The sequence below is a fragment of the Sceloporus occidentalis genome, unplaced genomic scaffold (assembly GCF_023333645.1).
Source record: "Sceloporus occidentalis isolate IW3139 unplaced genomic scaffold, rSceOcc1.0.p SCAF_5, whole genome shotgun sequence".
Taxonomy (NCBI): Eukaryota; Metazoa; Chordata; class Lepidosauria; order Squamata; family Phrynosomatidae; genus Sceloporus; species Sceloporus occidentalis.
In genome coordinates this window covers 142,741,366-142,769,018 of record NW_028316985.1, presented here as the reverse complement: position 1 = coordinate 142,769,018, position 27,653 = coordinate 142,741,366, and positions in this window count along the sequence as shown.

The window sequence follows — 27,653 nt, the reverse complement described above, 5'->3', positions numbered from 1 at the left end:
TCATGAAAATGACCATATAAGGAAACATGCATTAAAACGTGCATGCATTTCAGTACAAAAAACATAGACAAAGCTTCCCAACCTGAAAGGGTGAAAAAAGTGCAGGCGGGATTTGGAAAAACATAAGAAAATCAAAACTGAGAATCATATCCCTAAATTAGATTGTCACATTGTATTATTGAGTCCACTGTTCAACCCCATTTTCTGTGGCACACTTGGCCTTGGAAATGACATGGATGTGGCCATTAGGTGGAAGTTGAGCAGAGGTTACTACAGCTCAAGTGGCGGGTGTGTATGAGTCAGCATTTGGAAGCTGTGCATCATGGGACATCTGATGCAACATGCACAGTAGGTGAAATCAGTGAAGGTGTTCATCATGGGATACAGTATGATGCAACATGCACTGGGTATGAAACCAGCAAGGTTTCATTGGTGGCAAGACACCACATGACTTCACAGAAGACAATCTATACAGTATAAGGGAGAAGGTGATTATCTCTTTGTTAGGGTTGTTGTGGTTGGTGACTGCTGAAGCACTTTGTTTGTTTGTAAATAGAGCTGTGAGTATCCAAGACGGCTGTCTGTTACTCTCTGTGTTCTTGCAAATAACTTGCAACAATTGATTAAAGCCCTCGTGTTTGAGAAAGTCTTGCTGTCCAGAAGTGTATATTTCTTCAAGCTGGGAGCTCAAGGCTGGTCAGCCTGCATGGGAAAAATTTAACCTTCTCAGCCTGAAGCCTTTGCTGATGTCTCTCCAAGAACCTTCTCGTGGCGTCTTGCCTGCGGGGATCAACTCTGCATGTGGTCGTAGTGGACACAGCACATCTCTCCATGCCCCAACATTGTTCTCATGCTGTTTCTCCTTCAACCACCACTTCTCCAGCTACATTCATAATCTTCCTTTTCCTTCTCTCTCTCCTCTCTCTCCAACTCTCTCTGAGCCATGGTGGGAATATGTCAGATTTTCAACAAAGTAAGATTATGTCTTATTATATTTAGTTGGGCTTGCTTTTAAGTAGACATACATAATTAAGGTAGCGGTGTTGGTCTCCATTACCCTGTTGGCAAGTTGTCATCACTGTCATTATTGTTGTCATCATAATTGTCATCATCATCATTATTGTCTCCTCCCCCTCCCCAAATGATTAAATAATATTTAATGATTTATGATATTCATTATTTTGGGGTGAGATACACACACACACACACACACACACACACTTATGATAGACCTAGCAAAAAGCACAGACAAAAGTATTGTAAAAGATCCATCATTTCTGTCCCAAAACATTATGACTGGGAAAGCCTTGGTAACTTATTCTCTTTTATTAAAAGGTAGACCTGGTGTTTTCTATCTATAGGAGAATATATATATGTATATAATATCTGTTGTTTGCTAGTGCACTCTCTGTTTTGCTGCAGCTTTCCAAAGTGGAAAATAACTCATAAATGTACAAGAAGGTTCAGATTCATTTCTGGTCACTTTGGAGGTAATCCAACTATTACCTTCTCAAAAACAAAACAAAACAAAAAAACACCCCTCAAATCCCTCTGAAGCCTTGAAGCAGGCCAATTCAGTTTAGTCTTTGGAATTTAGCCAAATCTTATGCACACTACTCATGTATGTAAACAGAGTGTACCTTTAGATAATCAGCTGCTCATATGTATGTTGCAAATTCATTCATATATAAGAATGGCTGAAAGAGTTGGGTGCATTCAGCTTGGTGAAGAGAAGACTGAGATGTGACATGATTGCTCTCTTTAAATACCTCAAGGGCTGTCACAGGGAAGAGGGGGCAGGTTTGTTCTCTGCTGTCCCAGGAGGTATTAATAGATCTAATGGTTTGAAGTTACTGGAAAGAAGATTTCAGTTGAACATTAGAAGGAACTTCTTGACAGTAAATACAGTTCTGCAAGGGAATCAATTTCCTGAGAGGTGGTAGGGTCTCCTTCTCTGGACATCTTCAAAAAAAAGGCTGAGCAGCCAGCTGCTGCAGATCCTTTAGTTGGAGATAATGCATTGAATAGGGGGGTGGAGTAAATGGCCCTTGAGTCCATTCTAACTATGTAATTTTATGTTGTTTTTTTCAGTGTGTTGTTGATGTGACAGTTGTATAACTGGTGGCAAGACCCACATACTGTTCTATTCAAACAATTTATTGAAGCAGGTTATAGAGCATGCAGTATATAAAAACTATCTACAAAGTAGGAGGAACTAGATGTATTAGAGGTACTAGATCTTGAAAGGGATGGGTATCTTCCAAGTGTTCGAAGGGCTACCTTGACCAAAGGGCACCACTTTTCATTTTCATTTCCCTGCACCCTCAGATCTACCCAGGGAAAAATAGTCTGAAAATGGTCAATGGACATATCTGGGACAATACAAATTATCATTTTGCATTTTTTTACACCATCATGTGATTTAGACCTGTGCAGGCCTCTTAATTCCCCAGAACTGGCAGGAATTGGGTGGAGTTGTTCTGTATTTTTAAAAGGCCCATGCAGGTCTAAAAGAGGTTGGAAGATCAGAAAATAGGGCAAAATTACCAATCACCTCCTCTTAGAAGAGTTATTGGACATTTGGCGATATTTAGAGTGGATACCCATCCCTTTCAAGATCTAGAAGAAACTTGGAGGTCCCTGAAATGCTCATGGTGCACTCCTTGTCCACTGCAGATATCAGATTTAGCTCTTGGAAGAGCTAGAGCTCAGTGGTAGAGTGCTCTCTCTCTCTCTCTCTCTGTGTGTGTGTGTATGTGTGTGTGTGTCGTATACCTTCAAGTAATTTCTGACTTATGGTGACCCTAAGGCAAACCTATCACAAGGTTTTCTTTGCAAGTTTCTTTGGAAGGAGATTGTCATTGTTATCCTCTGGGGCTGAAAGTGTGTGACTTTTCCAAGGACATCCGGTGGATTTCCATGGCCAATTCAAATCCTGTTCTCCAGAATCTCCCTCCCTCCGTCCCAACTGTCATCATCAGACCTAGGAGGGAGTGAAAAAGACAGGCCCAATTCCATCAGGTCTAACTGTGAATTTCTGTAACTAATGTCACTCTCTTTTATTTTATTTTATTTTATTTTGTTTTATTTTATTTTATTTATTTTTATTGTATTCTCTATATTTTTTTATTGCTGTAACCCACCCAGATTCCTTGTGATTGGACGGGCTATATTATTATTATTATTATTATTATTATTATTATTATTATTATTATAGTCCAATGCTCAAACCACTATACCACACATATAGTCACTGTTCCAATTCTTTCCCATCTAAAGGTGTGTGTGTATATGCCTTCAAGCTGCCTGCCAACTTAAGATATTCCCATGAATTCCATAGGGTTTTCATAGGTAAGGAAAACTCAGGGGTGATATGCCAATTCTGTTCTCTGAAATATAGCCTTCAGCACCTGTTATTCGTTGGCAGTCTCCCATTCAACTCCTAACCAGAGCTGCCCCTGCTTAGTTTCCAAGAGCAGACATGATCTGATATTTTAGGATAAGCATAGGGGGTGGAAAAGTGTCATGCCCTAGAGAACTGCTGCTAGTGAGTATAAGCAATGCTCAACTGGATGAATCAATGGCCTAACTCAGTATAAGAAGACTTTGTTTCTTGCCCAGTCAGTACATCTATGAACCTCTGGCAAAATGATCTGTCTCATCTTTCAGAGATGGCTCACACTAGGATACAATATACATAAATGTATGTTGTGTGTGAGTCAGCACATCCCTAGATAGAGCTGCAGTTTCCTGGCAGCAACTCCTGTGAGTTCAGTGACATGAAAACATGCTCCCATGATTGTAAGAACTGACAGTGGGCCCTACAGTTGTAGCTGGAGGCGTGCCACATTAAAGATTGCATCCATCATGAAATTAGTCATACACGATTGAAGATGGCAGGAGCCACTTCTAGTGAAGATATTGCTCACTATGTGAACTTGTCTGAAGTATCTACATATCTGATAGCACTTCCAGTGTGATTCCAAATACACAGTAATCAGCAAACAAAGACGTTCAGTCACTCCTTTAAGCAATTTGTTTTACACTACAGTGCTTCCAATTTTCAGAAAGCATCCCTAGTTGAAAACACCAAAGATTATGTTGGTAGGTGTGTTTAAGACAGGACAAAAATACTGGAATAATTATATAATTATCATTGAGAAGCATCTGATTTTCCACATAATATAAATCTTTGTAATGTAGTATTTGCAATGTCTTTTAAAAAATCTTTACTTTTGGAAGTGCCTCTTTTGCATGAAATTATCGTGCAGTTCTGTGTTTCCAAAGCCAGCTTTATTGTTTCTATTTGTTAAGGTTCAAGATTTGCATTTCACTGATCTGACAAGTCTACCCATGGCTCTTTTGGATGAAGAAAAAGAAAGGAGTAAAACAACCTACTGGTTTTTCAAAGCACAACTAAGAAGACAGCCCTGTGGAACTATACCGATTTCATTGGGACTTACTGGTAAATGTGTATTGACATGCAGACTAAGTGGACAAAATTCCATGATTTGAAATTGTTGTTGCATCTTACAGCAAACAAAATAGAGTTTGGGGTATAACCATTGTAATAAGGATAGTAAAGCTTTCAGTTTAACCATTAGGGAGCTAGGGGTCAAATAATTAAACCAGACTCTTGCTTACAAAACTTTCCTCTCTGTTATTATACCCCAGAACTGTTTGACAGAGAAGGCTCAATATCTCACAAAACTACAAAACATAGAAATCCATAACATTGAGCCATGGCAGTTAAAGCAGCATCAAACTGTATTAATTCTGCAGTGTAGATGTAGTCTAAGATACCTGCCATCTTAAAAAAAGAAAGCAAAAAAGTTTGACACCACTTTCATTTCATGGCTCCATCCTGTGGAATCCTGGGATATGTAGTTTGGAGAGGTATTCAGCCTGGTTTGTCAGATTGCTCTGGTGCCTCACCAAACTACACATCCCAGGATTCCGTAGGATAGAGCCAGAGCAGGTAAAGTGGTGTCAAACTGCTTTATTTCTGCAGTGTAGATAGACCCATTGGCATTTTTTGGTTTATGGTATTTCTGAATCCAATTGAGGAGGGATTTGCCTATCAAAACCGTTCTCTAAGTAAAAAGGCAGCAAGGTTTTATCCTAATTCTCCTACTTTTATCCTAATACAAAGATGGTTTTATATTCAGGAGCATGCAAACATGTAGTTTAGTTCTCCACAAGTAGTGTGAAGTGGTACCATCAGACCAAAACTACATCTCGTTGCTATTGTGAATTTACAAGTTGCTTTCTTTCAGGATGAGGATTACATTGATGATTTTTTATTTTTTCTGTTACAGCTAGACAGCATGAATACTTTTATTTTGAAGTGGTTCTTCCAAAGCATTATATTTCTTGGCTACAAAACCCTCACCTGTTTCTTTACCTGACACATAACACTGCTAAAGGCATGGAGCTTGTATTAGGGGAAATGGTGCCAAACCTAGATCTAATAATAAAGTATTACATTTTCCTGTGGAAGTGTTGTAAGAGTAAGTTTATTACTAGAGATAGTGCTGCCAAGTTAACAGCCTTGGCAGCTGCCAAATAAATAAAAAATAATAGCTGTTTATCTACAAAGCAGAAAGATCTTGAAAAGGAAGCACAATAATTAAGTACAGTGTTGGATACTTAATCTGGGAAGTCGAAAGTTCAAGACATACTCCCCACCCTATTAAATCAATAATTCAGCCCAACTGTTACTATCATCTACATATTTGAGACAGCTGACAGGATGGAATAAGCCTTCCAAAACTCAGAATCCTTGTCTTTAAATTCCAGATTGTAATGTTTCTGGATTACAATTCTAAATTGAAATATCTTAGCTGAACTCTCTTGTGTGGAAAAACAAGATATAGGAGAACTAGAAGCTTTGCAGAGCAGTAAAGATTGTATTATTTTATCTGTTTCTTATGTAATTGTGTAAAATACAGTTCTATTAATCTTCATTTTAGCAAATGGAAACTGTACAAACACTCAACTGAAAATCAAATGATAGAACACTGAATAGTTAACGTCATCTGAGGATACCCCTAGGATATTCCATAGGATAAAGTTCCATAGGAAAGCACAGGATTTTCTCTTCTAATATCCTCAGTACAGTCCCTAAATATAATTATTATTGTTGGTATTAAGTGCCCTTGAGTCATACCTGGCTCATGGCAGCCCTGTGGATGAGACCTCTCAAAGCCCCCCTGTCTTCTATTGCTCTGCTTAAATCTTGTAGGTTTAAGCACATGACCTCCCTGATTGAGTCTATCAATGTGGTGTGCGGCCTCCCTCTCTTTCTATGGCCCTTCATCTTTCCTAGCATTATTGTCTTTTCTAATGAGTCATGCTTTCTCATGGTGTGGCTAAAATACAAGAGCTGTAATTTCGTCATCTTGGCTTCCAGGGAAATGTATGGCTTTATCTGCTCATGTCAAGAAGTCTTTTTGACTGTACATAGTATCTTCACCACTCTTCTCCAGCACCACATCTCAAAAAGAGTTAATTTTCCTCTTGTCCTCCTTCTTCACTGTCCAGCTGTCACATCTGTACATAGTGATGGGAAATACAATGGATAGCATGAGTCTAACTTTAGTGTTCAGTTTAATATTTTTGTACTTTGAGATCTTGTCTAGTTCTTTCATAGCTGCCCTTCCCATTCCTATTCCCTTCTGATTTCTTGGTTGTAGTTTCTATTATAGTCAATGTGATCCAAGATATGGGAATTCTTATGGTAACTATTTTGATTTTCTCATTATCTAGATTGAATTTAGGCAGTTCCTTTGTGGTCACTATTTTATGTTCAGCATTAAACCTGCCTTTGCACTTTCTTCTTTTACCTTCTTTAGTCATGGTTCCTAATCTAAGATGTTTTCTGTAAGTAGTATGGTGTCATCTTCATATATTGTTGATGTTCCTTCCTCCTATCTACACTCCTCCTCATTATGAGTCTAAACCTGATCTTCTTATTATATTCTCTGTGTACCAATTAAACAAATAGGGCATGAGTTCCTGATAGCTTAATCTAAAAAGGATTTCAAATAGCAGGACAAGAAAGACCTCTGGCTGAAATCTTGGAGAGAAGTACATTTCAAGTACACAACAAGTACTTCTGATGAATCTAGAAGAACCAATGACCTAACTCACCATGTCATTTTCTTATGTGAGTTCTACCCATTCTCAGTTTTGCTAAAACATTATCTCAATGATTTCATTCTTAGGATACAATGTGTGCCATTTTATACATGGCTACACAGAGGTCCTATAAATGTCAGTAGGACCTTTGTCAAAGTAAATGTGTAGACTGCATCTTGAATTCTGTGACATAGAAAGCTGCTCAAATAGACAGAAAACCATTAACAAAATTTGTCAAGGGTACTGTCTAGCAAGGGTCCAGCTTGGTTCTATGAAAGAAAAATGCCATATGCTAAGTGAAGTAAAGACTGAAATCTTGGGAAAACACTGGTTTAGGCAAATATGGACCCTGGAAAAATGTAAACATTTCCCTCTCAAAATTATTCTAAGATAATTTGAATTTGAATTTACCTTTATCAATGGCTGCAGCTACACCTTTTGTTGCTGCCTGTCATTTCACAAGACTTGGCCTGGTCCTCTTTTGCCTTACCTGGACTTTAATTGTAACAAACAAACTGGCTTCAATGATTTAACTTCAGTGCTAATAAAAAGAGGGTGAGAGTGCCATCATCTTTTCCCAGGTAGTGTGTTGGCACAGCTAATAGGAGCACATTGCTGAGGCTTCCAGGTTTAATACTGTCCATAGATGTGACTGATGCTCCACCATCCAACATACAATGGACCCTTCCCATCCATGGGGGTTTGGTTCCAGGCCCTCTGTGGAGGGGAAAAACTGCAGGAACTCAAGCTCATGTTGGTCAATGGGTGGCAACATGTCCAGGCCATATCAACTCATGGACATGTGCCACCATTGGCTAATATGGGGACAGGGTGATTCCTGGGAGCACCAGTTCATGAATGACTAGGTATCTTTGTTGATTCTTCACAGATTATAGCTCCTCCAGGACTGTCTTGCCGAAGCTTAAAAAATACAAAGAATGAAGTACAATGCAAAGAATAAAATCACTGCAGCTATGATTGCTAGGTTATGAAGTCAGATCAGGGTCAAAACATGAGATGTATGGACAGTTCTTGATGATGTCAGGATGAGGGCTTCAGGATGTCATTAAGCATGATATGTTAAGCACCAACCACAGTTCCTCAGAAATTTAAATAAAATACCAAAAATCATATAAAATTACTAAAATGGCTAAAACATCCAAAATTACTCCTCACAGCATAGTGAATTAAAAATTACATAAAATGTTACTCCTTCCTCTATAGTCCAACATTTTTGACATTTAATACTTAAAATAGCCAACGTAAAATTCATTGTGGAAAATTTCAAGAAATTCAAACTAATGCATTAATTTTAACCAATTATTTACAAAAGTGGAGAAGTTTGAATACAGATAAGAAGAATGACAAATAGTTAGCGATAATCAGAAATGTTTATGTACACAAACCCCAAAGAGCTCCTTACTCATTTTACCAAACCTCTTCAGAAATTCCTACTTATATATATAAATGGGATGCAGTGGCTTAGTGGTTAAGGCACCAATTCTGACTATTGTAAGATAGGAAGGTTGGCAGTTCGAGGCCCAAGTGCTACATGATGTTTTAGCCATTTTAGTAATTTTATATGATTTTCATGATGTAATGATTAGTTACCTTAATTAATGATTAATGTAACGAATTAAACTAATGCATTTCTGTTATGATTTAACATTTGCTAACACTGACACTGTTTGAAAGTGTAATTGCATAGGCAGTAAATAATTCACTTCACTTCAATTCCACCAACCCTGAATTTTGAACTAATTCTACAGGTTAGGCTTTGGCTGAATTAAGGTATGTACACTGTTTGACTTGTGTTTGTCAGTATATTATGTATTATATCTGACTATTCTGCGGCACTGAGTTCTGTATCACACTTAGGTTTCAGTTTCTTCACTCATGAGATTGTTTTGTGTGCAAATTATATTTGACACATACCCTGTGACCTGTACTGTGCACCACCACTCACATGTATAGCAACATCATACACTAATCATCAGGAACCAGAGGAACTCACATGCCCAGGAGCAGAAGAAGAGGTAGAGTAGCCACTTCTACTGCACATGCCCAGCTGAGTTACCACGGTCACCAAAAGTAAAATATCCAGTTTTTGTAGGCAGCAGAAGTTTACAAGGGCAGAAAAAAAGCAGAAACACCTGCAACCCTGAAATTGCTGTTAGTATGCCAGTCCTGTGCCAGTCTGGAGAATTATATCTTTATATAGGAGCCAGAAGGGTATTACCTTGAAGGCCTTGACAAGTTATAGAATCATAGAATCATAGAGTTGGAAGAAACCTCAAGAGCAATCCAGTTGGAGCCCCTGCCATGCAGGAACACACAGTCAAAGCACCCCAACAGTCAAAGCCTCTGTTTAAAAGCCTCAAAAGAAGGAGATTCCACCACTCTCTGAGGGAAAATGGCCCACTGTCCCAACAGCTCTTACCTTTAGGAAGTTCTTCCTAATGTTGAGCTGGAATCTCTTTTCCTGTAGTTTGCATCCATTGCTCTGGGTCCTATTCTCTGGAGCAGAAGAAAACAAGCTTGTGCTGTTGTCAAGTCAGTTTGGGGAGGCATGAAGCTTTTGGTTTTGTAAAGCAAGGTACTGCTGTAAATCTGATGTGAACTGGTTGGTACCCAAATCAGTCAAAATTAAATTGAGCCACTTTTCAAATTGTCAAATCAGGTGAGAATTGGATCCTGTAGTTCATGCGCATCTCAGAGGTTGCCAGGTGAGGACTATCCCAGACCCTGAGATTTTAAGGACAAATCATGAGATTTAGGCTGCATCTGCACTGTAGAAATAATCCAGGTTGACACCACGTTAACTGCCGTGGATCAACTCTATGGACTTTGGGAAACTGTAGTTTTGTGAAACATTTATCCTTCTCTGTCAGAGAGCTCAAGTGCTACAACAAACTACAATTCTCAGAATTCCTAAGCATTGATCAATGGCAGTTACAGTGGTATCAAACTGGATTATTTCTGAAGTGCAGATGCAGCCACAGTGATGAGCGTGGTACTATTGCAAGGATGATATTATAAGGGGAAGCCCTTGGTGGTATTATTCAGAACCACATTAAGCATCATCCACAGTTGCAGAGAACATGCCATTTAAATAAATTTAAAAAAACATATCTAACAAAAAATGCTGAGATTCCTTCTGATCAACTTGTGGAATGAAGAAGAAGGGCAAGGCACTGAGACCTGCGAACACTACAAATCTTCAACGTATATCTTCATTGATATATTTAGACCACTCAGTGCAAGTAAAGCACCACTTTATCTGTATCATGTTGGCTGAGGAACTGTGGGGACTGTGCTCCCAAAAAGTAACTTGTGAAAGCTTTACTTCTACTACCATGACAATTTACATACCTTCCAGAACATTCCAAACAAGGTAGGGGATGCTGCTGTGTAAATACTGTACGTTTTGCTGATTGCTCTATAAGTAGAATGTAAAGTGGTATTGTAAAGCAATACTGTATCTTTATTGCTTTTCTCCTTTTATAAAGCATACATGGCATAATGACCAGTTCTATAATTACTGTAATATTACCATGCTGTTTAATGAGTATGCTGATTATGCTTAGCAAAAGTTTGTGGAACAGCTTTCTTTAGTCTCAAATTCACGACAGTTCCCCCTTCTATTTGGCAGTACATTAATGGAAATGGAAAATTGCCTCATTCTAAATGTCAGAATAATAGAGCACCAAAAACAGTTCAGTCATGTCTTTCAAACCACGCACATATGGTTCAGCACCAAATGTCACTATTCTTTCCCACTTCCTTCCCATTTGTCTCTTGTCTCTTATCACTGTCTGAGTCAAAACTTTCTCAGAGGCTCAGTTTGTAACCTGCCTCCCCTGACAGGATATTTTTTCTAGCCAGGAAAGCATGAAGGTCTTTGCTTGGTAGACTAAATTAAGTATGCCAAATGCTTTAAGCAAATTGAGAGGCCACAGTTTTAAAAGTCAATTTCTCATTGGCTGCAATTTCTCTGATCATACAGAATCATATGTCAACCACATCATTGATTCTTCTGAGCCAAGAAAGAAAGAGAAGAAAAAGAAAGAAAAAAAAGTTTTGCTACATACATTTTTATATTACCACAAAACATAACTTTTCCCTAGGAGAACTGGAGACTCCATATGCTGTTCCTTCACTACATCAGCCACAACCAAACTCAACAGCTAATATCCACAGGACCTATCTATATGTGGTCTTTTCTCTCTCCTCACAACTTTCCACTGGTCTGAAATCATCTTGTTAAGTATTGTGTCCTGATTTGGCCTTTGCTCAAGATAGTAAGTAAACTGCTGACAAGTGTAAGAAAGCTTTGTTTCAACTTTTTAAAAGAAGATTTATTGCCTTTTAATTTTCAGCTATATTCATAGGGTTAAGCTACACACTGTATTAAATATATAGCACATGGCCAAGCCTACCTTTGTTTCCTACTTCCAAATAATCAAACAAGATCTGATGTGATTCTGAACCACTGGTTGGATGTAGGAGAAGTTTAAACATTCCCTGTCTGTTTTTCTCTCTCCTGTATTCATACCACACACTCAAAGGGCAGGAGTTTATCAAATGGGAGGAATTTCTCTTAAATTCGAATGAAAAGAAAGTGGGGCCAGAACGCATTCACTTAAAGTCGCTAGTTTAGCACAATTACATGAATGCGCATTGCGTTCGAACTGTCTTCCCATTGCCCAAAAATAGCATGCCATTGCCCGAATTTGCGTGTGGCATTCTATCATACAATAATGTGAAACCACATGATTGCGTTCAGACTGACTTCCCATTGCCTGAATTTGCGTGTAGTGGGTTATCGCGCAATAACGTTAAACTCCATGATTGCGTTAAGATTGCCTTGGATTATATTTCCAATTTCCCTTGTCTGATAAACTCCAATGAAAAGCTTTTCTCCCATTAAAAAAAAATGAGGAGGGGGAGATTAAGGGGGAAAGAAGTTTTAAATCTATTATACTAAAGACAGTAGGAAATATATCTATTATAGCAAAGGGGGTATGAAAAGAGGCAGACTACATTATAGGTGGATTGAGTCAAGATGCATCTATGCTTCAGAATTAATGCCAGTTTGCCACTGCTTTTAACTTCCATGGTCCAAGGCTATGGATTTTTGGGATTTGTAGTCTTGTGAGATATTTAGCTTTCTCTGTTAGAGAGCTCTCACAACAAACTAGAAATTCCAGGTTTCCATAGGATGGAGCCCTGACAGTTAAAGTGGGGTCAAACAGCATTAATTCTGCAGTGTCGCAGCAACCTCAGTCATGTCACACACCTGAGTTTGCAGGACCTGTGCAAAGCAGTTGATGACCAGTGCTCTTGGAAGTTTCTAGTTCTTAAGTCATCATATGTCAAAGTGGATTTGACAGCAAATAACAACAATAAAATGTGCAATGGTTACAATTTACAGCTGCTCCCCACCCATACCCTTACCTGGGTGTAAAAAAGAGAGCAAGGCTCATCTAAAAGCTACATGTTTAAAACAGCATGTAGTTTATCCCTAAAACACTTCTTTCAGCAAGCATGCTTACCTAGATAGAATAAAAACCTCAAATGAATACCTGCATATTGAACTTGCTTGTCTGCACACACACTGTATGCATTGGATATTGTGATCTTTCCCCCCTTGTTGGCACCAAGAACATTCATTTCTGCTCTAGAACCAAAGAATAGGTCTGCTGTAGATAAGTTAGCCAAGATGTACAGTTGTGTGTGTTGGGGAGAGGGGGAATGGGTTCAAATTCATCCAAATTTACTCAAAAGGAGAGGGCTGATGGAACTGCATACTTCCAAGCTGCAGACTTCAAATAAATAAATGCTCCAATAAAATCAAAACTAGGCATTAACTTCCCAGCCCCTAATCTGGCTCAAGGATTCAGAGCTATTTTGCTACTTCAAGCCAGAAGTTTGTAAAGTTGATTATTACTGCTCCCAGGATGCCCAGCCAACAGAGCCATATGGCCTGGGGATTCTTGAAGTTGCATTCTCCCCCAAAGTAATGTTTCTATTTTCTGTCTTAAGGCAAGGAAGAAAACCTCTTCCTTTCCCATACAGATGCCAGCTAGAATAACGATGAAAGCTTATTTCAACACTAGAAATGAGATAAATTCTTTTACTATACCTGAGCATAGTACTTACATATAGCACTAATGAGCATCTGGCTATAGCTCAAGGTCCTGGGATGGGCTGAGACAAACAGCCCTGCCTGCCCCTCATCCATTAGAATTTGGTGCCTGAGGAAGTATCTCAATATTCATAATGATAGAGCTGTCCTATCATCTGGATATGAGCATGTGTGTACATGCATGTGTGCAATCACCCACCTTGTGTGGGAGACTGGAAACATGTGCATCAAAAGCAGAAATCAAAGCAGACATCAGACATGTATGTTGCATGCACACACAGAGCAGAACCAGCAGTAAAGAACTGTAGGTGCCACAGAATGAGTCTCTGCTCTTTTTATGCAGAAGTAAGAGATATCCATGGGAAAGGAGGTGGATTAAGTTTCTTTTTTTAAAAAAACACACCAAACTTTTAGTCTATAGAAAATAAAAAAACCTATAGAGAAATATGAAATTAGTAATAGAATCTTTGAAGAACATTTGCTGTTACATTGATCTCTTTTCCAGTCAAAACTTCAAGCCAAACATCAAACTGAGAGAGATGCTTTTAAAAATATATTAAAGGGAGAATAGGGAGAGGAGGTGGCAGGAGCTTAGAAAGCTGGGAAGGAGAGGCAGAAATAAAAATCTGGGTTTGAAATGTGAATATCTCCAACCAGAAGGGGAAAAAAGCTAGGGAGCCAATGATACTATTTTTATCTTGCTAAGGTAGAAATTCAGCTGAGATGCTGATGGACCTCTTAAATACATGTACAGGATTGCAATGTACAGTTGGCCCTTCTTATATACTGATTTTTTAAATACACATCCACGGTTCAAGCATCCACGGTTTGAAAAATGTTCAAAAAAAGTATACATTTCAAATATCAAACCTTGATTTTCCATTTTTTATAAGGGACACAATTTTGCTATGTCATTATATTTAATGGGACTTGAGCATCCACTGATTTTGTTATCCACGGGGGATCTTGGAATCAAACCTCAGAATATAACAAGGGTCCACTGTACATGACTTTTTGAAGCACCCAACCTTGTTTGGTTGAAGAGAAGAGCAATATAGAGAAGAAGAGCATGAAATACAGAAGAAGAAATAAAGAAGCAAGCCTCAAAATCAGCTTGGGAAATATTCTTTTTTGGACCACTCCAAGTAGATTCTGGAAGCTGTAGTCCAAAAAAAGGAATATTCCTATGCTTTGCTCAAAATGGTCAAGAATAATATGGGGAACCTAACAATACATTGCTCAGCATGTTCCAGTGGAAATTTCTTGGGGCACTGAATGAACATCCAGGCATGAGTTCAAATAACAATATTAAAATATTTATATTACAAATTAATATAATATAACTCAGCCATGAAACCCACCAGGTGAACCAAGGCAAGTCACACTCTCTCAGGCTTAGTGGATGGCAATGGCAAAACCCTCAGAAGAAACTGGCCAAGAAATTAGGGTCTCCATAAATCAGAAACAACTTGAGGGACTACAACAAAACAAATATAATGTAGTTAACAAATATAAGCTTACAGACAATACTAGATATATAAAATAATGTCAAACTCCCTTTGAAGGAACTAGCCAAGAAAGCCCTGTAATAGGTTTGCTTTAAGGTCTCCATAAATTGGAAACGACTTGAAGATGTACAACAACAGCAGCAACTACAAACAGCCCCTATAGACCATAAAATACTGTAATGTTTTGGTATCATATTACTGCAAGTACAGTATTTTTCAGAAAAAGCTGTCAATACATGAAATTGTGAGTCATTTACTAATCCTTAACAGACATATGCTCATATATGTAAATGGAGTATGCAAAGGGAATGATCCAAATCTTTGGCTGCTAAGGAAAAACAGCTCAAATGCATTAACTAACTGCTCCTGGCCAAAAAGTACTAAATAATTGCAGGCAAGGAAATAGAATAAGGTCATGGGGAAATCATTTAAATACTTACATATGCATATGAATAATCTGAGTAACAGAACTTAAGAATTAGTAATTCTAATGTAGGCTGAGAAATTTGATGCTATAGGCATCCTTGACAGTGGAAAAAGAATTTCTGGCTACAAAACAGATTGAACATATTTCATATTGAGAAATCTAAGCATAAAATATATTTTGGTTGTGATGGTGGTGATAATGCATTCAATTTACTAGCAATGCCACTACAGAGGGACAGAATAGTACAAAAGCCTAATCTTAGCAACCAGTTATACAAATTCAGTTATGCCATGCTAAAGCAAGCACCTATTTTAGTTTGATCTTACTTTGTATTTTCCAACCCCCGCCCTCCACTGGCTAGTTCAGTGCATGGAGTCTTAGTAGACAGATAAAGTGGCATACATCATCCACCCCAAGTTTCTAGAACCATCAGAAACAATCAGACCCTTCCAGATTTTAGTACATTCAGCAGTGAAACCTGGTGTTTCACAGTTTAAAATGCTTTTCAGCATATAGTGTTAAAAGGGCCAGTGGTTTTGCTTTTCTAAATTTAGCTTCCAGTAGGCTTCAGAAAGAGGATGTAAATTTATCAAATCCCTGATGGGTTTTACATAGCTCATCATCATCAAGGTTTGATTATTGTTACTGATACTGCAAGATTTGACCTTTCAAAGATTGGCTTATTGCTCACTGTAGAGCTGCAACACCAGGAGATGGGAATGAGGCTCATCATTAAAATTGCAAACCACATGTGAATAAAACCTATCTGGAAGTTCTGAAGCACTGATAATGCCAGGGCAGAATGTCTGTATAATCCACTGTTCCCAACATGGTCTATATGTTTTAATGTTACCCAGAAGAGAATCAGGATAAGGAAAGAGTGTTCCAAGCAAAGAAGAAAAAGAAAGGAAATTCAAACACCATGGAATGGGCAAATAAGCCTAATGGCCAGCTGGTCAACTACAAACAGAGCCTAAATGGACCCTGCCTTGTCCTCTCTAAAGGCATGCCAGATTGATTGGCATTTAACCTGACTGACACTAATTAAATTGAGGTAAGTCATTTCAAACCATGGGAAGGTTGCTTTTGGGACTACAACTTCCAGTGGCTATTCAGCATGAGAGTTCTTAGTTGTACTTCAAAAAAGTAGCATTCATAAACTCTCTACTTCAGTGGTTCCCAACCTTCCTAATGCCACAACCCTTTAATACAGTTCCTCATGTTGTGGTGACCCAAACCCATGAAATTATTTTCGTTGCTACTTCATAACTGTAATTAAATAGGTGTTTTCCAATGGTCTTACGTGACCCCCATGAAAGGGTCATTCGACCCCCAAAGGGGTCCCGACCCACAGGTTGGGAACCACTACTCTACTTGTTTTATTCAAGGAAGGGAAGGGGGATCAATACAAAGCAACATTTCAATCTATGATCTCATCTCCTGCACACAGGTGTGTGGCAGGAATCAAGAGAATCTCAGGACTCTGGTAGGCTCATACAAGGATATGCATTTTGAACCTAAGCTGTATAGAGTTATAGTCAGCATTTTGCATAATGCCCCAAAATGAACCAGTAGCTAATGAAACTGTTTCAGTGGGATACTTATATTTTCCCAGTAGAGAGGGTGAGATCCTCCTTAGATTGGGCTGTCCCTCCCATTTGCTCCTATAGGCAGGAAGAGAGAATGCCAAAGCAAAAGATGTTCCTGCCCCTCAAGTGGGAGGGGCAACCCAGGAGCGGTCAGTTCTTTTCCTGTCTTGCTCCTAGCAGGACGTGATCTGTTTTGTCTCATCCACATGTCAGATGGAGAATCCAACTGACCCTCTGCCCCAGCCACTCGCTCCGATTTTGGCAGGTGTGCAGCTGGCTAATCATCCCAGGGCAGGAGAGGCTAACGGAGCCCAGCATATGGAGGGGTATTCCCTCTGGTCCGAGGAGGCTCTGGTCCGAGGAGGCTCAGACCCAACCCATCTTGGGTCTGTGGCCAGGGAGACGCTGTTGGATGGGTGTTGGCAGATGCAAGGGCCATGAATACTGGGAAGCCTTATTGTTCTTCTAGATCTTTTGATTGCTGTATGGCATGGCCTACTGGCTACTGGTTTGTTTCACTCTTCAGAGATGACTGCATGAGATTAGCAGGGCATGGAATATCTTTGGTGGAGGTGGGAGGGGTTGGGAACAGGTTCTCACCCACCCAGGGAAGGTTAGGGTTCTAAGAGAGTGGGGTGTCCGCTGGAAGAATTCTTCTTCCACAAGGTCAAGGGGGTCAATACTAGTTTTCCCTCCGTTTGGGACTCCCTTGACTGGTGGACTTCCCCTGCCATCCATAAGAGCCAACCCATATGGAAACTGGACAGTGACCAAATAACTATGGATGCAAGCCTGATGGGCTGGGGTGCCCACTGCGGCCCCCACATCACCCAGGGCAGATGGAACCAATCAGAACTACAACACAGCATCAACTGAGAGCAATGAGACACTCCATCCTAGCCTTAGATGACCCTCTACCATAAAAAGTTGTGAGTACACCTTCAGAGCCTTCCAGAGATGGTGAAGCGCAAACCCCTCAGCTTCATTGAGTTTTCACCAGCCACCCGCCTGCAGTTTCTCCAGGACGGAATCAAACAGAGGCTCCAACCTGACAAGGTCAAGAGATGGGTGGCTGCCATCACTGCCGTCCTCCTTTATGATAAGGCAGCCGAGATCCACATGCCTCCTAATCCACATGTCATGAGGCTCCTAAAGGGAATTACCAATCTGGCTCCACCTAGAAAGCATCATTTCCCACCTTAGGACCTTCATACAGTCCTCAAAGGTCTTACGATACAACCCTTTGAGGTGCTCAGCCAGTCATCCTTGAGGCACCTTACATGGAAGGTACTCTTCCTGGTTGCGATCACTTTGGCTCGCTGGATCTCTGGGCTCGGGTCCCTATCTATACGCAAGGACTTATGCATCATCTATCCACATTCAGTCCTACTCCTCATGGACCCATCCTTTGTTCCAAGATCAACTCCCCATTCCACCTGGCTCAAGACGTGGTCCTTCCTTCCTTCTGTCCCTACCTGAAGAAAGAGCTGGAGAAGATATGGCATGCCCTAGATGTCTGCAGGGCAATCAAGATTTACCTTAAAAGGACTAAGTCATTCAGGTCCTCTGAGCCAAAGATTCATGGGCAAAAAGGCATCTCCAACTCCCCTAGTCAGATGGATAAGAAGCTGAATCCCACCAATCCCTGAACCTCCAGGCTCCCAAGAGAGTGTTGGCCCACTCCACCAGAAGCACATCAATCTCTGCAGCCGTGGCTATTGCTGCTTCCATGATAGAGATCTGTAGGGCTGCCACATGGAAGTCCCCTTCCACTTTTGTCAGACACTACAAGTTAGACCCCTACCAGTCAGCCGAGGCTACTTTTGGGAGGAGGGTGCTTCAACAGGTGCTCCCGTGTTCCCCACCTAGAACACAATACTCACCCCTTGCTAAGGGGGCTTTTGTAAATCCCAATCTAAGGAGGATCTCACCCTCTCCACTGGGAAAAGGAATGTCAGGCTTACCTGATGTACGTCCATTTCCAGCGGACAAGGGTTCAATCCTCCTGCCCACCCTTTTTTGATGTGCTGTGCTGGGAACCCTGGATCATGTATCAGGGCCTCTGTTTCTTCTTTTTTTGTTGTTCTTTCCATTGTTTTTTCCTTGGTCCAGTTCTCTTCTGGCTGACTAACAACTGACCTCTCCTGGTTTGCTTCTTGAGGGATAGGAAGGTCTTTTGTTTTTGCATTCTCTCTTCCTGCCTATAGGAGCAAAGGGAGGGACAACCCAATCTAAGGAGGATCGAACCCTTCTCTGCTGGAAATGGATGTACATCAAGTAAGACCGATGTTCCTATTCCTGTTAACACAAGGAATATTTATATCCACGCAACTGTTCTGGAGTTTTGTATAACATTTTTTTAAAAGAAGAAATAAATAAGAGCCAATAAAGTGCTGCCTATTGACAGTACCATATTCTTTTTTTCATCAGAGGTCTGTGAAATGTTGCTCAACAGAGGTGCTTTGAATGACAATAGCAAATCTAAATTCAGCTTTTTGAATTAAACAAGCCAACATTTATAGAATTGTAACATGGATACAGTACTGAAAAGCCATAATTAAGACCTCTTGCCTGCTGTGGTACACTCTAATAAGTCTCCTAAGAATGGATTTAATGTGCGAATTAGCTTAATCACAAAGGAATTAAAGAGAATACACTAATTCATGTGAAAATTATGCTCTAAATAAAGAGCGGCAAGATAGAAAAAGGTCTGGGAGTAATTTCTGTATCTGATCAGCTGGCTTGTCTAATCCATTTTACTGTGGATAGTTGGCATGACATGACTTCAGATTAGTTTAATAGGGATTAAAATGGCACAGAGCATATACATTTATGAACCTGCAAGTACAAACATGTTGAGGAATTCCTCTATTTCAAAATGGGCTGGAGAGAAAGGCTGTTCAAAGTGAAGTCTGGATACATTTATAAACAGAGATTGTTAACTGGAAAAGCACAAAAAAATAAAAAATGCATAATGCCATTCCAGAATTCAACCCATTCTTTCCTCTCTTCTTCTGTATCCCACCCTAGGTCATTCAAGCAGCCACTGGTGATGAAGACTACAGGATTTGGCCTTCAGAGAAAAAAATGTGCACAACTGCATTTAAAACCGAAATTCCCTTTGTTATATGGTTTTCAAGACATTGCCCCCCCTTCACACATACATTCCACTTTGTCAGCTGGCTTGGCCTTTGCATAATGTCTTCGGAACAAGTGCTGCCAAGAAGAGCAGGTCAAAGACAGCCAAATTATGATATCACACCAATAAAACCCTGTTGGTGTGACATACATAAAACACTCTGCAAATTGCTTTTGTTAATTTTAATTTATCAAGAGCTTCTGAACTCTGTTTTTATTCTGTGACATGTTTTCATTTACCTCTCATGTCCTTCATTCATTTGTTTTCGTTCAAAAGAGAGGGGGGGGGAGAGAGAGACAGAGGGACAGACAACAACTTTGGCAGTTTTAAGTACTTGAAATCTATTTCGCATTTTACATGGAACAGCTTGTCAGAAGCCCAGGCCCCCACATAATGTCTTTGGATGCTAGGCTAGCATTGAGTGAAACGTTTTCTATTTTGCTTGCTAGCAGAGATCTAGTATAGTGGCAGCAACCACCTGTTCATCTTTCCAAAGTGAATAAAGAATACACATTTACAAGGCTAGGCTAGAAATGCATTTATGAGGAGGATTTGTCAAGGTTGTCACCCATAGTGTGATTTGAACTGATGACCCTAGCAACAACAGCTGGGGGATTCAGCTTCTGTAACATCAGCAAAGAAGATTATTTCTAACATAGGCTAGAATCAGAGCTTTGAAATGTTATTGTTTGGGACTGTAACTCCTAGAATTCACCAGCTAGCAGAGCCACTGGGTATTCTGGGGGTTGTAGTCTAACACATTAATTTTCCAAATGTTTCTAGGCCAGAGTATAACAGGATAAATTTTCCAACCCCCTGTCAAGCCTTTGAAGTCAGGCTTGCTCACTGGTTTGCGTATCTAGGAGACATGCCTTAAATCCACAGGAGTGTGAAAAAGAGCCTGCTTTGGCTTTTAGAGCTAAAAAAAATTGAGGCAGCCAATTATCCTTCTCTCTATTCGGTCATTATTTTTGGAATGGTAAGAACGATAAACTTTTGAATGAGTAAGTCTTGCATCTATATCCATCCAAGACATATGTACCAAGATGCAGAGGTGGTCACCTCTTACAGAAGTGAAAAAGGGCTGGGGTGCATCATTTCATGGGTCCCTCATGGGTTGACTGTGGACTAGATATGATCCATTTTTTGTGTCAATAAAAGATCACTGATTCTATTGTCCCAGTGATATGGCTAGCAGTCATGAGATGCACAATGTGTAGAAAGTAACTTTTCCAAATTCTGGACAATGCAATACAGTGCAGTTATTGGAAGGAACCAGGGCCCCAGTATATCATCATGTCAATGAGATCTGATTAATGTAACATGAAGTCAACTTAAAAGCCATCTATTATTGCTGAATTATATATAGGAAATGAATTGTCAAAACAGGTGCACAAAACACTTGCCTTTAAGCTCTTTCTGTTACTTTGTAATACAGTGACACATATTATGCTCACTCCAAGAAATGTCAGACTGTGAAAGAGAATTTTTAAAAACATATAAGGCATGTACCGATATTTAGTACCATGGCTTTGTTGTACAAACTGACTAGCAAAGTGGCATCTTCTATATCTTTGATCTTTGCAGGCATTCAAAATTCTGTCTACTGACTATGGTGACAAAAATAATTTGTAGTTGTCTCCCACTCCAATAGTTTTAATAAGCTGATCCAGTGAGTTTAGAGCTAGATTTGTTCATCTACATGATTAAGAGAAACAGTGTATTGCATTCTTGTCAGTAAGTCCAGTTTGATTTAAACCGAGGCTTACACAATCAAGCCAGATAAAACAACAGGTCTTGCACAACAAGTTTAGGAGCTTCTTGCTGAATAGAGGATTTCCATAATTTCTCATGCACTGAATTCTGGTTTAAAATATTATTGGTCAAAATATATTCACAGAGTTGCATCTCCACCTCCCCAGTTAGGGGTGTAATTCTTCATTACTTTTTGAAATAAGCAACTAACAATTTTAGTATTTTTCTTCATGCTACAAAACAAAAAACAAACAAACAAAAAAAAAAGCCCGAGAAAACTGCCATTTTTAAAGACTTTGTGCATATCAGGACTTATTCTGCACAAAATTAACATGCGGTATTATTGTGCGGGGAAAAATTGTTCAGGTAATAGCATTTTCCATACAATATTTTTGCACAGAAATATGTTCCCCTAAGGTGAAAACCTCCATGAAATCCTCTGTAAATCCCATGGCCTGGCTCTATGTTAATGTTTCAATGAATGGATTAATTAATGATAACCTATGGAACTAAATTATTTCAATGATTAGTGTATATATTAGTGAATTCATTTCCCAGATTTTAATGTTTAACATCAGCAAATGAATTTTCCAATTGAAAGTTCTAAGCATTGGCCTTGTCTACATCATCAGGCAGCAACAACTGAAACTGATTCCAATAAACCTGATTGGATTGTGCTGTCAATTCCTTCTCAGACATAACAGATTGTATGTACAGCGCTGTGTAAATTTACAGCGCTTTATAAATAAAGGTTAATAATAATAATAATAATAATAATAATAATAATAGCCATAACTGTGGCATCAGGATTTCATTAATTACAGTGCTTCTTAAAGTACTTAGCAAATTTGTCATAACAGGAGACCCAATGGTTCTACCTCTGACCTCTCTGAGCCCAATCCAAGCTCTTCACCACTCAGAACAGCTCTGCTGGGCAATAGGCTGAAGAAGCTAATAATGGAGGCAAAATAGAATTTTAATTTTGTTCTCATTGCCAAAGATTAGGAGAGTAAAAATATTCTATTTTGCCTCTGGTGAACTACTGGGCTACAAGTGTTAGAAATTGCAGGTTTTCTGTCAAGGGCAATATGATGGTTTTCCCCGCCTGCCAGTTGTAAAGCACTGAAACACCTCTTCTAACTCTCAATTACTGGCAGCCAGAATTTTAAATGAAAATATTGTTATTTTTTATTCCCTCCGTTTTCCTTTCTCATCACACAACACTAGAATGTGGCTCTCCAAACTGAGGCTGAAAGAGGTCCTTCACCTTGGCCTTAGAATATGAGTCCGGCTGCAACCTTCAGAAATGTCCTTTAGGGCCAAAGTCAGCATTATGCTAAAATGCATACTTTACCTAATATGTGTGAGAGTGATTTTAAAAAGCAGCATCTCCTTTCCCAGCTTGGATAGGTGTGGCAAAAATGGATGGAGGCTTAACCCTTCCCCCTTTGTTGTTGTTTTCACCAATGTAGCAGCTGAATCCAAACCTATCCTCTTTCACTGGTGTCTTCTAAAACACCTGGTGACTTTTGGAAAGTCACTCTTTTAGAGTAATTCATTTCTGTTACACATTAGAGTGTTTTTAAAAGGGGGTGATTCATTGGTGTTACTTGTTAGAAGAAACTAGGTCTATTATATCTTGTGCTGCATGCTACTTTGCTGGCTTTTAAAAAAAATGAAAAACTTTAGGAATAATGAGAAGGGCATTAAACATGGGGATGGCATTTCTAAAATGGTCTTCAAAAGTAACTTTAAAAAGAAAATAGAAAATGTTACTTTGTATACATACAATACATAAATAGAATAATTGAATTTCTGCTTAATATAACATCTTTAAATGTGACTGTTATGCAAACTTATATTGCCCAAGCCCCATTCACACCATGATCGTGTTAATGAAATGAACTGGTTATAACTCATTTGGGAATATTGTTCATCACACATGTCTTCAGTCAGGGGACTGTGGCTGTTTCTGCTGTCAATGGTACCACACTTTCTTTCCCAGACCTCTCCTTAACTCCTCTTTAGTACCCTATTGCCCTACTCAGTATACCTTTCAGTTTTTTATTTTTAATTTCTCTTTTCAACACAGTTTAGCAACTATGGCAATGGGATTTAGTTGGAGAAATGCAAAGAAAGTGTAAAAAGGAGAAAAACAGCTTGTTCAGGTGGAGAGAGGATGAGAAGAGGAGAAGGAGACTGAGATCGTGTGAGTGTCCAGTCTTGGAACTCCAGCTGGAAATTTATCACACAGGAGGCCTAATGCAACAGCAGCATGACTGAAAGCTACTGACTGACGTTGTTCAGCAGTGAAAAGGTGTGCAGCCGTCATCGGTGGCCTACAGACCAGCTAAAGGTTGGTCATGATGTCATCTGATAAAATTCTGCCACAGGTGCTACTATCCTGCATCTATTCCACTTTTCAAGCCTTGTGCGATAATCTCTAATGAGTAGAATGTAAGAAATTTCATTAAAGAATCAGCAACGTATATAAGCAAATGTTTACTGTAACCAGGCCTTTGTGTTTTGATTATTAATAGAAAGCCAGATACTTTCCAGTGTTTCTATTGCATTTTTTAACCCAGACTTTCAAATGTTACTTCTTTAGACTATAGCTCCCAGAATCCCAGTTGTCATGCTGTTTGTTCGTCTAGTCCACCACTGTCTGCCTGGGAGAGAATACCACATGAGGATAGGAGCTGATTTTGCAGTAAAACACACATCTCTCCTTTCCCTTTGTAGAACAGCAGCATTTCTGAAGATACCACAGTCCCATATAGCCACTTTAACATGTGTGTTAAAAGCTGTAATGGTTCTGTGCATTGAGAGCTTTCCCTATGGAAGTGACTGCTGAGAAGGAGGCTGCAGTTCAATAGATATGCATGTGATTCTTCCACCAACATACCCAGATGGATATTATTGCCACTTGCAATAGCATCCATTACATTCTTAAATCAAACAGCCTTTATAGATTGCTCTGATGCTAAATGGTTATTTGTTGGAGTTTTTCAAGTTTTTGATCTTTAAATCTAACATAGTATACATTAGATTATGTTTACAAAAGAGGTTTGGTTTCAGAAATGTTACATGTTTATGACTTGTCTGAAATTATTCCAAAAACTACAAAGCGTTCTCACTCTTATTTATTTTATTTAAAAACATATATGCTTATAACAAACACACCAGATATGTCCACCGTATAGAAAAGTGCCTGACAATTTTGTGCACTAATGGATCTCAAGCCTGTTTTGGATTCATTCCAAGGTATATGTCATGAGCAAATTTGTAGGGACTATTAATATTAATAGTAGACATTTGATAGTCTTTTCAACACAGTTTAGCAACTATGGCAATGTGATTTAGTTGGAGAAATGCAACTAGCGTACAGATTGTAAACCATTTAAGGAGTGCTTAAGTGATCTGATAAGCGGTATAGAAATGTATGTGCTATTGCTACTTGCTATTGCTAAAGATACCTAATGAAGTGTTCTCTCTGGCTTAAAAAGTGGTGTTTTTTATTTACACTATTCCCACTTTCTTGAGGATCTTGTACCTAACCTCAGTGACTGGGGAGGGTCCACTGTAATTATTTTCTGAACCAAAAGAGCTATTTACTAAAGATTAAAAATAGGGATATATTTAGGGTTGCACTTTAATTATACAGCAGTCATCAGCTCATCCTTGATGGTAAGTGAACCACTAGTTTTTTCTCATTTCATTACATGCATATAGACAGGCATCCAGTTAGTGTATGAAGGTAGTGTAATTATACCAACATAGGCTTGGGCAGTAGAGGCGAAAAGGTTACAGGTGTAGCAGCCTTGAAAGAAGTAAGTCACTGGAAAAATAGAGGGCCTAGAGCAAGAAGATTTTGTCTGCTTTCCCTTAGCACTGCTGTGAGAGTCTTGAAAAAATGGTGCCACAGGTTTACAGCAGTGATGTCCAAAGCATCAATTCTTCATTTCTTATAAAATCTGGGGCATTGAAATTGGTAGGAAAGTATCTAATACGAACAAGAACTGAATGTTTGTAGGGATATATATCTATATCTATATTTGATAGTATAAGCAAAATGAAAGAAGAAAGCAAGAGAAAAATAATGCAATGAAAAGGTTATAATGATTTTGATAATCTGTTCTAAACTCATATTTTACTTGTAATTTTCAAAGAGAGCTGATTTGCTTCCTGTGTAGAGGTGTATCTCTAAAGGCCAGGCTTTTTCCTCCTCAAGCGATTACACAATATCCATTTCAAATGATGAATTTTCTGAAGTAAGATTACCCTTTGCAAAGCTGAACAGCTATTCCAGAGTTTTGTGGAGGTAAATTATTAAAGTTAATAACACAGAAGTATTTAGTGCATTTTCAAGCTTTCCTTTAATTGGCAACAAAATCCATTATAGTCCACAAATCCTCCCTAGAATTATTTCTCATTATGTACCCAAAATGCATTGATTTTTTTCCCTACTTCTCTTCTCATTCTTTTGTTCTGGATCTTTGTTAGTAGAATATAATAGTGTTTCTTATGGGACATACAAGACTCTGTGTTATAAATAGCTTAATTAATCACTGTTTGGGAAATGCTGTGAATGTAAAAAGGCTATGGTTCCCCCCTCCCTTTCTTTTCTTTTCTTTTCTTTTCTTTTCTTTTCTTTCTTTCTTTCTTTCAAGTTGGGGTAGTATTAACTCACAAAATACATAGAAAAGATGCAGACAGGGTATATATAATCTATTATATGTCTCATTTACCAAACTCCTTCATTTCCCCCCAAGTAAGAGTCCATGTGCAAATTAAAGAAAAGAAAGTTTTTTATTTCTCCTTTTCCATTCATATCTCAATTACAGCTAAGACTGTGGCATCAGACCATAGAAAACCTTTTCTTGATTCAAGAAATAGGTCATTGTTTGGAACAGGTGAATCCAACTCCTACTCCATATCGCAAAGACTTATCCATCTCACATTACATGTATACCATTTGTTTCATTTGTTGAGCATCATCCTTTAAACATGGTATTTAATAACTAAGATTGAGAGTGGGCGGTTTCATAGGCTTGGTTATTTTTTTTTAATAAGAATTAAATATTTGGTTCTAAAAATCCATTTTGGCTAACAATGATTTCAGAAATTTCAGAAACTTCAAATCATACAGTGAAGTAATATTCAGGATTTAAATAATGTTGTTTTTCTTTACATGCTTATTTCTCAGTACAACACAATTGTTTGACTGGTATAATTTATTAAAATATGTAGATAACAAAACTAGAAATCTGTGATACCTGACAAAGATGAATTGGCTCATTTCCCCATTTCATATCTTGTTTCTTGGTGTTTGAATTTAGGGCAGTATTATCTCAGAGACTCCTTTCAAGAAGGTTATTTACTGAAAATAAACAATAGTTTGGTATTAGCCCTTTTATGGATATTTGCAAAAATAACAATGCACAAATTTTACATGTGGAATTTTACAGAGTAAAATAAGCAAAACAGCAATGGTAACAAGAAAATGAGCATAGAAGAAAAAGAAAAAAGATTTTTTTTTCTCTAAATGCATTTATTTATTTAGAGATTTATACTTGGCCCATCAGTCAAAGAGACTCCCAGTTAATTCAACAGTTCCCTGCTCTTGGGCTTACAATCTAAAAAGACTGGAAACACAAGGTGAAGGAGGGGAGTAAGTCCAGAGGATTTGTGCTAATTGCCTTTGAGTTGACTTTGACCTATGAATGAGAGACCTCCAAGTCACACTATCCTCAGCCACCCTGTTCCGCTCCTGTAGATTCATGGCCATGGTTTCTTTGAGTGAGTCTATCCACCTGGCTGTGGCCTTCCTCTTTTCCTATTGCCTTCAACTTTACCAAGCATTATAGTCTTTTCTAATGAGCCCTTCTCACAATATGGCCAAATTGCAACAAGCTCAATTTAGTCATCCTTGCATTCCATGGAAAGT